Here is a 14,664-nt window from a genome sequence, read left to right on the forward strand (position 1 = left end):
CTCCACAAGTTGTGGAGTAAGTATAATGTTTATTTGGAAGTTAAGGGAGTAAAAGAAGAGCAAAGACCATTCTGTAGGTGGAAGGAAGAAGACAGAAAACATAGTCACAAATGAGTCTATTTGACACAATGGATGGTAATTAGCCAACCAGGAAGCAGGGAGAAAATTGTTTAGAAAAGGGAAAAAAAAAAACATGAAGATTATGGAGATCTAAGAAAAGCTGAGATCAGGAATATAAAGTATTTTCCATATGACTGAAGTTCAGGATGTTTAGAAGAGAGTGGTGAAGAGAAACAAGAAAAGAAGACAAATTCTGCATAAGAGTTTGGATTTTATCCTAAAAGCAGTACTGAGCCATTTGATTGCTTGAAATATAGGAAGTAAATAATCAGATTTGCAAATTAAAGTCAAAACCTATTAGGAAATTTCTCAAGAAGCCAGTCTGAAGGGACAGCAAATCGGAGGCTATTGCAATAAATTCTGCTATTCAGAGATTCATCTGAGCAGAGAAATTTATGTATGAGATTCTGAGCCAGAAAGTGGATTTGTTAAATGCTACATATATTATGGGATTTCCTAGTCTACAAAATATTCTGAAAGCATTCTGCAATTAATTTAGAAATGTGTTGTTTGCTTAATACAAACAGACAAATTTCTTCCTCTCCCTCATTTTTCCTCTTTTTTTTCTTTTTTAAAACACAAAAGCATTTTTCAATATGACATCATATTAGGGATTAAATAATCAGTAGTCCATAATACATACCACAGTAACAGAATGCATGTTAGGGTAGAAAAAAGAGAAAAACAAAGGACAGAATTATTATTCCACATGTGGAATGCAACCAAATTAGCTATGAATTAAATGTATTAGATGAGAAAGAAGATTTAAAGCTTAAATTTTTGGTTTGAAAATTGTTTGTGGTTTCCATGTACAAAGTACAATCTTAAGAATGGTTAAATAAAAAAGAAGTATGAAGAAAATTGGCAAACACTATTTAATTATTTAAAATACTAATACATAAACCTTAAAGCAACAGAGGTCAACATGAGAAGGGGATCAGGAACCAGTTTAAAGATCAGTTAGAGATGAATCAATTTGGGTTGTAACACATTTGTACATGAAAGCAATGCTAGGAATCTCTCTGTATAGCTCTCCTTAACTCAACTAACAAAAACGCTTTGTCTATCTTGTTATGCTTATGTCTTCTCTTCCACAAAATTAGAGATAAGGGCAGAACAGGTTCTGCCTGGAAGCTAGGAGGGGAGAGGAAGAGAAAGTGGGAAGGGGGAGCAGGAGGGAGCAATGACCCAAACAATGTATGCACATGTGAATAAATTAAAAAAAAAAAAGAATTGTGTTGAATTTAAGTCATGGAGTGTCTGGACCCCACTATCAATACAAAATTGAAAATAGTCATTTTCCCTGTGTTCTCCAAATAGTATTTGGATTCATTGAAATATCAACCAGTAAGAGGGAGAGGTGGTGGGGAAAGGGGGTAGGAGGGTAAATACAGTGCAAAACATATGTACACATGAATATATATGTAAACATGATGCTTATTGAAGCTATTCCAGAAATCGGAAAAGGAGAGGTAAGAAAGCCAGGCGTAGAAGGGGCAAATTCAAGTATGATGTATTTGCTACATTGTAAGAACCTTTGTAAATGATATAATGTACCCCCACCACCACAACAATAAAGGAAAAAAGTAAAATAAATAAAATAAACCATTAAGAAGTAATTTCATTAAGAAATGAAAGTATGTGATAATATTTAAGATTGAGTTGTAGAACTGCCAGTGTTGTAATAAAGTTTGGAGTGAGGTCTGAATTAACAGACACAAGGTAGCATTAACAGTAAATGGGGAGCTGTGAGATCATCAGCTCCATAAGTATCAGGGGTCCTGAAAACCTGCAGTGAAAGATGCAGTATGAAGATTGAAGTGTGGAGCCTGTAAGAAAAGCAGTATTAAAATACACACATACACACATACTAACACACACACGCACACACACACACACACACACACACGACTGCAAAGAGATAAAGAGAAGTTAGACAATAACTGGGAAATCATATAAACATCCTTTTACTTCCACCTCCTTTATTTACCCTTAAGCAGTTATGTTTCCATGGATCCTGCCATTACTTACTTTCTTCTATACACAAACACCCACATTGGATGTTCTTATCTCCCTATTTACCTGTAATAACTTTCTGTGTATTAGATCTTGTCCGACTTTGATCCAATCTGATTCCTTCCTAAGCCACAGATACATCTAAACATCTAATTTATGCTTTTCATATCCCCTTACATGTTTTTCTTGTGCCATAACACTATAAGCAAATCCTTTTTTTTTTTTTTTGCCAGTGCTGGTATTTGAACTCAGGGTCTTGTGTTTGCTAGGCAGGTGCACTACCATTTGAGCCAAACCTCTAGCCACATACAGTAGAGGTATGAAAACTAAAATCATGTTTTAAAAAGAAAGTCAGATCATCTCTCTCTACAGCTCAAAACTATGTAAATGTTATTTTTACTCCTCTAAAAGATGACAACTTTAATCAAAGACAAGGCCAGCAGGAGCTCAAAAGATAACACCTTTCTTGCCTCAACTTTTTTTCTTTCTGCTTCTCGCTCTTCCATGTTCACTTCACCTCAGCCACACTAACTGTACAACTGCCCTCTTCCCTCTCCATGATTTAGAGCTTTCTTTTTCTATGCATCTTCTGAAATGTTTTGTGCACTTGATTTACTGCATCATTCACTTCTTCATATTATAAAAGGTAACATATGAGAAAAGGAAATACAAATATTTCCAAACATTCTGTTCAATAAATATGCAGTAATATAATTCCTTATGGTATTGACTTAAATAAAATTATGATGGATACATTTAATCAGTAAGGAAAACAAAATTAGAATAAAATAGCTTGATGCAAGAAGGGTTGATAAATGAGGAGTCTGTGTGTCAATTGTAAATCATTCACCTTGAATTTCAGAACAAGTACATCCACTGAAAGAATACAGACAATCTTGCAGTACATACTGCAGTATTTAAGTTATGTAACATTATAGGAAATACAAATAAAGTATAATATTAGAAATCAGACCAGTGACCAAATCATGAAGAAATATGGGTGCCAGGGAGAAGTTTCAAAAGGAGGAAACATTTGAGAGATATGGATCAGTTCAGTATCTTGATTTGTAATGACGGTTTCATGGGTGTATACATATATCACACTTATCACAATGTACACTATATGTGTAGCTTAATGTATGTCAATAGTACTTCACTAAAGCTGTTTTAGAAACAAAAAAGCAGGAGGCAAAATATAAATCATTGATCTTTAAAAAAAATAGAGATATTCAGTATCCTTACTGTCAAAATCAAGGTAAAACTAAACTTGTGAAATTGTGACAGTAACACAATTTCCTTTATTTTATAGCAGAATAAAAGAGACATTGGTTAATTCACACATAAACATTGAATACTAATCATCTAAAATATAAGCAAATTATCAAACTTTCAATCTGAAAGACCATAAAATGCAATTGAAAAAAAACTGACTAAGAAAGGAGAATGGTGCAGGAGTGATTTCAAGTAAGATACATTTGATATATTTTAAGAACTTTTGCAAATGTCACAGTGCACCCCATCAAGCACAACAATAAAAAAATAAAATAAATAAAAATTCTGCCTAAGTATGGTGGTGTGTTCTTGCAATTCCAGGTACAGTTAGGATGATCATGGTCCAAGGCTGGCACCAGGCAAAAACAGGAAATGACCAAAGGCAAAAAAAGCCCTGGAGACATGGCTCAAGTGGTAGAGCACAAGCCTACCAAGCATAGGCCCTGAATTCAATCCCTGGTACAGCAAAAAATGAAATTAATTGTACTGAATTAACAGACTATAAGAAAAACAAAAATAAATCAGTGGTGAGTTAAAAAATAATGTACTTGTAAAAGATAGCCCAAGAATTTCAATAAATCATGATTTATTTTTCACTATAATTCTGAAATTCCTAGACAAAACAATAAGAACATAAAAAATGACAAACTATCATGGAGAGTACAGAGAGTCAAAAAAATTACTAATTTTAGTAAATGCAAATGGGCCTATGGAAATCCAAATGAATGCATCAACAACCACTTACTATTTAAAAATGTGCAGGGTTGTACAAGGTTGATTGGATAGAAAAAAACAGTGAACAAGGCCTACAGATTTTCTATGTCAACAATAAAACACAGTAGAAGTACCAGAGTGAGGGATTTGATTACAATTACTCCAAAATGCTCCCTAAATACAAATCTAGCACAATAATTACAAAATGAAGTTGGAGGGAATGTAAAAGATCGTAAAGAATTAAACGATTGTAAAATATGGGAAGAAGCAAGATAGAACCAAATCAATTATTTCATATGTTGAAGTCCATTACAATCAAAATTCCAAAAAGATTATAAAAATAGAGAAACCAGAAAAACGCATGTCCATAAATTTATAAAATATGTAATTTAAGGAAGAATGTTGATATTCAAGATATTGCAAATCATCATAAAGATGTATCAAATTAGGATGTTGAGACATTCTTCCTCTCTCTCTCCCTCTCTCTCTCTCTCTCTCTCTCTCTCTCCCCCCTCACTATGCTCATATATACATATACAATTGCAAATTATATACATACATATATTTATCTAAGTGACTACAGTAATACTATATAGAAACATAATTTTTGGAACTCTATGGTAGAAAATTCCATATATATGACAAAAATAAACATTACTTTATCTACCTCAGAATTAAACTTAAATATCACCAGAAAATCAGAATTCTGTTCTCAATATTTTGGTTTGGTCTCAGAGCCTCATGCTAGGTAGGTGGAACCACAACACTAGCCTTTTTAGTGTTAATTAATTTTACATGGTTTTATGCTTTTTTGCCTGGAGAAGGCTTTTGGCACACAATTCTCCTACTTATGCCTCCAGTTTAGTTGGGTTTATAATTGCATCACCGTGTTCAGTTTATTTGTTTAGATGGGATCTTACTAACTTTTTGTCATGACTGGCCTCTAATCATCGCTCTCCTGATTTCCTGAGTAACTGGAATTATGGGCATCATTCACCATGCATAGCCCTAACATCAGAATTTTTATTTAACAAAAGCTCAGACAATACCAAGTGTTGACATTGGAAATGTACAGTTAGTAATACTCTTATATTGTTCTTTATAATAAAAGAGTCTACAAGTTTTAAAATAAATTTGCTAGCATGTATTCAAACTGAAAAATAATTGTAATTTTTAAATTAAGAAGAAGATTTTAAGCTATATATATCAGAGAAATACTTGATCACGAGCATGCAAGGGTCAGAGATAAGATGACCTTGACACATTTATCCAAACTAAAAACTAGATATTCTCAATGATCAGAAGCAAAGAAAAATCAACTAAGTACATGGTCATCCATTTATGCTGCTAAGCACTAAGTAGCAATTAAAATTTAAGACAATACATGTATTAAAAACAAAATAAATACACCTAGAAGCTAATGTATTGAAAGTAGAGGTAAGTTAAAAAATTTAAATATAATAATATTTATATAAATAAAAAACTTACCTAATCAATGTTATAGAGTGTATATAAATACATACCCACCCATTATAATATTAAAATTTGAAGTTTAAGGTTTTGTAACAGTTGTCTCTATACAATACAATGGAAGCAAAGGGATTTCCAAATTTATATGCAGTACTTCACTTTAAGAAAACATAGAGTTGATATGTATACAGTGTTTTTACTTTATTCACTTATTTTTGTTACTATTAATATTTCCAAAGAAAATGAATCAATATATAGAAATTCAAATTAAAAATATGAACAAGAAGATGTTATAATAAATACCTCCATGGTTTGTTCCAGAATTATTGTGTCAATTGTATTTTCATAAACATATAGTCTTCTTCTTTTCTTTTTGTCTGATGCTGGGGATGGAACTCAGGGCTTCATGCATGCTAGGCAGCCCCTGAAATGCATTTAGCATCCTAATATCCCAGCCCAGGCTTTCTGTGTTCAATGAACTCACAGTTTTGTTCAAGTAGCATGGTTCAATAATTTGTGTTTTTGCCCTCCAAATTCCATATATTTCCATATATTCAAACATATGTGTCTGAGAGGGCTATCTACACTCATGTATCTGTATAGATAATGTTTTTTAAAGCTTTAATAAATGTGATTCCCACACACATATAAAAGTTTATTATAATTAGCTAATTTGAATATAGTGATAGTAACAACTACAGCTCTATGACCATTTCAAAGAGCATTTGAGAAGCTATCAGGAAATTAAAAAATACTAGGATGAGCTGCAGGGGTATATAGAACTGGCTCTTAAAAAGTAAAAATCTTCAAGGGTATCTGGTACACAGTTATCTGTACACCTATGGGCAGAAAGTTATATGTTAGTATTTGAAATACTTAATCAATAGCAAGTAATAAATACTAAGTAATAAATTCATTTTAGTATATTCTACTAGATAATCTCCAGGTGACTTTTACTTTAATACAATTGACAAGAAGCAATGTGCAGCTTTTGACTCACTCACCATAAATAATGATTCTGAAAACATGACACTTAACTTGATTATACAAATACACATTTTTGTACTTATAAGACAACCTGCATTATGTTACTTCTTCCTTCCTCATAAACCACAGATCATTGTTTGAAAATAATAATTTCCAAATTATTATGACTTCTTTGTTCATATTCTTTTAATGTTCCTTATGTTTTTTATTTCTTCTTTTCTCTCTAGTACAAGCTTTTTGAAGTAATGGATAGACCAAAAATCACATTAACATTCCATTTTTCTAAGCATCATATTCTGTACATGTATTATACTCAGTAGCTGAAATTACTTGCATTCATTTAAAAATATTTCCATACAGTGAACACAATGTAATTTTTAATTATTTCTTTAGGATAATAAAAAATCTTTATCAATATAGCTTTATATTTTCAGAAGAAAACTGGAAAAAGTTACCATTCATGTCAAATTTAATGTGCTTTCATGTCCTCAAATATTTTTCTAATATATTGTGTTTGTGTGGGTAACATTTTGGCATTTTTTTCATTAGAAAATTTTTTATTTAAAATAGATTCTTATCATCTACAGATAAAATTCTAGGAAAGTAAATATTTTAGATCCTTATAATGTTATCAAAATCTTTGGGTTTGTAGAAAAAAATCAGAAATTCTACATACAAGTGTTGAGCACTTATCTGTTATAGAATACTGTCCACTGTGAAAGATGCTGTCTCATTGCCTACAGTAGTCATTTTCCTTTCTAAAGTACTTCAACTGCAGCTTTTTTTGCTCTATGATAAGGGGGTAACTTTGAAAACTGCAAAGCTTACAGAAGTCTCGATTTTATTGACAATACTGTAAAGTGTAAGAATAATTCTGATTTAATGATAATTAAAATTTTAAGAAAAATTACTCATCTCAAAATGTATAAAAATGGGAGTAAATATACAAATCTTTCACCATCAAACTAGTTATTCTAGCACAACTGATTCAGCCATTAAAAGTGAATGAGCTGTCAAACTCATGTATATGGACACACACACGTATTTAAGTCATATGTTTAGATGTTTTAAGAGTTCTATAACAGTGGCAGTCAAAAGACACTTGTGATGAATTAATTTCACATGGGAGGAAAGAAGCCTATCAGACTCTTTGCATTTACTATAGGTAACAACTTTAGATATCATGAAAATTACATTATTTTAAAAATTGTCCATGAAAAAATATTTTTGCTCTCTTTTAAACATTAACCAACCACAAAATGAAACTAGAAATCTATTGTTTTGACATCTATATTGAAAATAAAAGGCAATTTTAGGAGCTCTTGGTGGAATTTTTTCAAAATTTCTTTTAAATCAATATAAACAAAGCTATTAAAGTAACTGACCCCACAAAGAAAGATTAAGTACTTTTTCACTACTATGTATTTGTAAGTCACATTCACTTACTTGCCTCTGAGATTAAAATGTATGAACAACTTCCTCAGGTTAAGTAACAGCCTATCTATACTTAGAACACTTGGAACCCAACACCCAGACGTGCTTCTCTTAACCCTTGACATTCTTTATAACAGAACATAAAGACTTCTGAGTATTGTGTTATCTTCAGAATTCAATTATCCACTAAATATTTATTGAATATCTCCTACACTAGATTTCAACGTGAACATAAAGATAAGCCAGATAGCTGTCCACCACTGCTCTCAGAGATTACTAAGAAACATAAATATTAAAGAAGGAATTACCTGTCATTTATTAGCCTTGTCACCTTGAACAAATTCCTACAGTTGGAGTGTAATGCGTAGTTTGAATACACAGAAAATAATACAGTAGAATCTACCTCATGTGGTTGTTGTAATGACTAAAAGAGCTAATGAATGACTAACATGTGCTAGGAGCTCACAAAATATAAGGTGCCAAGTTCTCATCCTTTTATAACCTCTTCCTTACAAAAATGCTTTGGTATATAAAATCAAATAAAAATAAGTCCAGAATATGAATGGGACTCCCAGAGAAATGAGACTGAGTTGAGAACTAAAGGAAATACTGAAAGACACATTCAACTTAGAATATTGTAGACTGTGAAGCTGGAACATAAGAGAGTACCACAAAGACCAGAAAAGAAGTAAAAAAGGACAAAAAAAGAAAACAAGAGGAAACATAATGAAATTTATGACTGTCAAGTAATACAGGGGCATGCCATGCATGGTCCTAAACACCAAGTATACACTCTTATATTTTAACCAAGTGAAAATTCACTTGCAGGATTCATTATAAGAGAAATAACCTGACTTCATCTTTTTCTCAAATCTGCCCTTCAATTTCTCTGTGACTTGCACTCACAGTCCCCTTCAAGCTTAGGGTACTTTTGGCAGGGGTTTGCCAGCATTGGAACCCAGGCAGTGGTATGGGTCATTGCCCCTTCAGTCTCTTTTCTAAAGAACATTAAAATTAAAATTGCATTACTCTAAGGAGTATGGGGTAATGCTGTGGAGCTGGCCTGCTTTCAAGTACAAGTCTCTTTGGCAGCCACTTGTACTGGCTAAGTAGCAAAGGTACCTCATCTCATTTTGGCATTGACACTATTCCCTGGTGTCCTTCTTTGACTGTCTTATTAGGAAAGAATGATATGATCTGAAATCCATTTTTAGGTTAAGGAAAAAAATACAAAGACAAAATCTATATCTAATATCATGGATAATTTGTCACAAGTCTAAAAGAATTTATTTTTATGTTTTTTTGGCCTCTTGAGATAGGGTCTTTCTGTGTGTTCCAGTCTGGCAATTAGTTACCAAAGTCTAAAACAAAATCTATTATATTATACTTTTCTTATAATTTGAGATGTAAATAAATAAATATTAACTAAAGATTTTTTTTGAGGCAGGTTTCACGGAATCCATGTTGTCCTCCTCTTGCCTCAGCCTCTGACTTCTAAAATAATTGTAAAACTAAAATGCATGGTAAATTTCTAAGCAAAAAATAACAATTAGTGTTATCATTGATTTCCATAAGTACTTTCCTGATAAACTTAAAAATAGAAGTTCAATCACATTTCTTTTATGTTTTTATATTACCTTTATGAGAAGGACGAACTGGTACAAAAGACTTTCTTATTTCATGAAAAAATACAGTTGTACACAAACTTCTATAAAATATCGACAGCTAGATTTTAAACTTTTACTAACATCATTTTAAAAATAAATAGGAGACTCTTACAAGTTTACTGGGACTACCATTTTCACAAGCTAACATATTTTTGGAGCTGTGTCAGACTGAAGTTTTCTAACTATTATAAACATAGAATTATAACTCACCCTTTTGCTTCTACAACGAATGCAAGAACAGTGTCATCTTAATTTCTGACAAATGCATCCTCCAAAAGATATTACGTGTAGTTATGTACCTCATTCACTTCCTAAACCTACTTAAAATATTTCATGATAAATTTAGGAGCTTTTAAAGTGTTTACATTCAATTTCACCCTAAATTTGATTTTAATGTGAGACAACATATTACTTGAAGACTATCATTGTCTCTTCAAGAAATACACTCCAAGTATATATTATTTTAATGTCTTATGACCATAAGTATCTTAGTATAAAATACTCTTAGACAAGCAACTTTATTAGTTATTTGTTCATCAGCACAGCGTAAATAACAAATGCATTCAGTACACAATTGTTTTTGATTACCAAGTTGTGCTGGAAATGTATCTCCTTTTGGGATAGTTTACCTTCTCAATTATTGTTTCTAGAATCTCTGATGCATGTTACTTATGGCTAAAACAAAACTGAGTTTAATAGACTTTTTACTATATTTTCCCATTTTTAAAGATGTTAAAGCCTATTCTATAAAAGTAAGAAAACAATGGCAAGTTTTGTTCTCATGACAATATCCAATTCTCTGAAATCTTTATGTTGCACAGTAAATATTGTGGCAAAATTAAGGTAATTTATTAAACAGAAAACATTTGAAAATCAAAGTATTTGCAAACCCTTTTGTTAACCCAAATGTTCCTCTGTTGGAGAACCTAGAGATATTTATGCAGCAAAGATGCTTCATGGTTAACTTTAAGAACTGTGGTGGTGGTAGTGGTAGTGATGGTTGTGATGGCAGTGGTACGTGTAGGAATGAATACAGTACTTGCAAAATTGAAGACCAATAGAGGAAGAGGAAGATGGGCAAGAAGAAGTTGTGCTATCATCATGGAAGGGCGTTCTCAGACACATCAATTTTTAAAAATGCATACATGAGAGTTGAGAATCAGAAAAAATGGTTCCCTTATAAATAGTTGTATACAAGCATCCTTTAGAAGGCTACTGTGTACTTATTTGAGTAACTTTTCCTAAAAGCCCCTTATCAATCATCAGTGACAGTAATGTCCCCACAGTATTCCATAAATAAAAAAGTGGTGATTCTCTTTTCTAGTAAAGGAAAATAAGCACACGTAGTTCAAACAGTTACTGAATTAGATTCATTTTGCATTTTATAATAAAAGGGTAATTAATATATGTGGACACTTTTTGAAAAATGAAAAGCATAACTTTGATTCCTAATTACAATTTTTGGTGGTACTGAGGTTTGAATTCAGGACTTCATAAAGCAGGTGTTCTACCACTTGAACCACACCTCCAGTTGTGAAAAGTTTTACTTTAAATTTGTGACTTTGAGGGAGACAAACTGGTAATTGATGTCTGGGGAGAAGCAGAGAACTTACTTGTCAAATTTAATTTCAGTCACTGAACAGTTTTCTTTTTCCAAAGTTAAACTAGTTTTGAGACACAGTTCATTAATTTTTTGAAAGTAGATATTATTTTCCATTTAAAACTCAAAGTATTTTGTGTGAACAGAGAGAAATAAAATGACAAGGAGTTTTAAAACAGTAAATTGCATCATTCCAAGGAGTGCTTGGTTAGTTAAAAGACTCAAGTTTGCCGTTTCCATTCTCCCTATGTTCAATAACAAGTATTGATTACTTCTGTTCAATGCTTCATTCATCTTCTACCCACAGCACCCTATCAATATCTCTCAAAGCAAACAAAAATCAAACGAACTAAACCTGTGATGTTTTCTGTACTCACTTTGTCACTGTTTCTGTTGTCACATGTTTTCTTAAATTTAAAGATTTGGGGACCGATAAAAAAATAGAATATAGTGCTCCTCTTATCCTCTTACTCTCATTAATGTAGGACAATCAACAAATGATATTACAAAGTATATATATGTATATACACATAAATATTTATATGCATATCCATGCTTACATACATCTATTGTTTTTTACATTACCTTTACTTCAGTCATTAATCAGCTACTTCAGTCATTAATCAGCTCATACTTGTTTCTTAAACTCACCACAAACCAGGAAACAGACTGGACAAATATGGCAAATATGTGTAATTCCAGATGCTCAGGAGGCAGAGACAGGAAGATTGTAGATGGAGGACAGTTCTGACAAAAGTTAGAGATATCTTCTCCTCAAACAAAATAGCGATACGTGGTATTTCATGCCTCTAATCCCAACTATTCTGGAAGAGGAAGTGGGAGGATTTCTGAGTCATGGCTGGCCAGAGCCAAAGTGTGAGAGCCTACATGAAAAACAAACTAAATGCAAGAAATGAGCTTTGGGTTCTGAGTTCTCAGCTTAGTTTATATCTTAACAAAATGTTTTGTAAATTCTCAACTCTCTCTGAGGTGCATGATTCATTGAGTGCTGTGCAAGTATGCTTGTGTGTGTATACGTGTGCATGTGTGGTTTTGTGTGTACACATGTGTATGTATGTGTGTTTGTGTGCATGTGTGTGTACATGCATGTGCTATTGTCACTATAAGACACTTCTTATCACTGTCATTGTTATTTACCTATGTTTGGAATAGATTTTGTTGTGCAAAGTGCTTTCTTCCAATATAATTGTCAATCTTCACCATAACTATTTTCGTTGTTTTTGGTGGTATTGGGGTTGAAGTCAGAGTCTTGTGCTTTCTAGGCAGGAACTCTATGACAGGTCACATTCCCAGCCCTTTTTGACTTTGGTTATTTTTCAAATAGGACCTCACATTTTTGCCCAGGCCTGCCTTTCACTGTAATCTTCCTATCTTTAGCTTCCTGTATAGCTGGAAAGACAGGTGTGCACCACCACTGGCTGGCTTACTTTTTGAGATGGAGTCTCATGTTTTGCCTGGGCTGGTTGAGAACCATGACCCTACTGATCTTTGCCTCCCAAGTAGGTGGTATTACAGGCATCCACTACACATGGATTCACAACTACTTCTTGTTGAAACATGAGTCCATGAAGCTATGGAAGAACTTGAAAAATGATATAAAACATAGAAACAATTTCCAAGACCCATTAAGACACTGCCAACCAAGTTCTATAATTGCTCAAACTAAACAACAGGGCCTTTGTTGGTTCCTTCGACCTCAAACCCACTTTTTTAGTGGGGAGGATTGGGGGTTGAAGAATCACTTCAATATTTTTATGACATGTTTCTGTACAGTAATTTCAACAATAGAAAATAATGTTGAGGAAAACTGCATTGGATGGAGGTAAACTCACAAGGAAGACTAATTCTGGGGTGGTACAGTAGAGGTCAAGGCTACTGCAACACAGGGAGAGATCAAACTTAATTCTTTTGTAACGAGGGCAGGGGAGTTTTTAATCACTAAAGTGAGCTAGTGAAAAAATACCTGTGGCAATAAATGGTGATGGTGGCCCATGTGATTAAGCATCTGTGTTTGTGCTCTTTGGTGCTACCACCACAAAGCACCTGTGCTGCCACAGAGATAAGGAACACTCCTTTCTTCCTAATTATACTTCAGATGGATATCTTCCATGTCTTTTGCAAGCACATCCTTGCTTTGCAAACCAAGTTGGGAGGAGACTTAATTGCAAAGATAACTTGCAATTTTAAATTTAATAAAGTAAATAATCTAGAAAAAAAGAGAAGACTGAGGTCAATTCTGAGGAAGAAAACTGGTTGAAATTCAGAAAATTTAAAAGGGTGTTAAGGCTGTCTTTGTCCCTATGCACCTTGTAAAATGTACCCAATATTTGTAGATTAAACTTCTGCACTAAATCACATAGTAATAAGTACTTGCAATCATTCATGTAACAGGTAGATTTATAGATTACATTAAAAAAACTTAATGTAGTATGTTGAGTTAAAATCATTCATGATTTATGTAATATAACAAAAGTATTAAATATAAAATTGAATTCTAAAATGGATTATTTGTGGTATTTAGCTATATAAGTGATCAAGAGGTAGGATAAGTGATAAAGACTGTCAGAGAAAATTTGCTTTTAATTTAACATGCTGTAAGAAAAATCACTGAATTTCATTCTGCACTCAACAATCTATGGTGTTTCAGTACTGGTATATTTAAACATGAAATTGTCTTTCCTTACACTGATGGTGTGTTAATTAGAATGACTTTGTTAGAGTTGTAGTCAAAACTCTTGAGCTATTGGACAGTTTTAAGGTGGAGCCTCACTTATATGAGGCATATATGAAAGCACAGATAAAGGCATCAACTTCTTTGAAGTGAAGCAAGATCATTGCATTAATAGAACAGTACTTCCACTGGCCTCCTAAGGTATGAATACAGTGAGATTCATAGGCAACTATTCAAATAAAGCCAAGTGAAGTGCTAGAGAAGAAATTTTAAGATATCCAGTCAAAATACACCATTTGAAATTATTACAATTTTTATTTTTTTAAATTCTTTTTAACAGAACTCTATCATAATTTAGAGCTCAAAGGTTGAAAAATTTATTAGGGAGCTGTTAATATAGACTATAGTTTTACTCTTGAAATATAAAATTGCACCTAATAGATTTTGACTATCTTGAAAATATGTAGTATGGGCTAGAGTGAAAGAATAGTTGATGAAGTACTGCCATCTTTTGGTTGTATAAATTACGTCTATAGAAAATATAGAGAGCTTAAAATATCCAGGAAAGTGATTCAGAGAGAGCTTATATGTTCAGAAATTTAAAAATTTAAGATGTCAAAGAAATTGGATCATAAATGTAAAGTTTCAGCAAAGATAGATACAAAACTTACCAGCAGAACTATGAGAGGAAA

This window comes from Castor canadensis, chromosome 9 (genome assembly GCF_047511655.1).
Source record: "Castor canadensis chromosome 9, mCasCan1.hap1v2, whole genome shotgun sequence".
NCBI classification, from domain to species: Eukaryota; Metazoa; Chordata; class Mammalia; order Rodentia; family Castoridae; genus Castor; species Castor canadensis.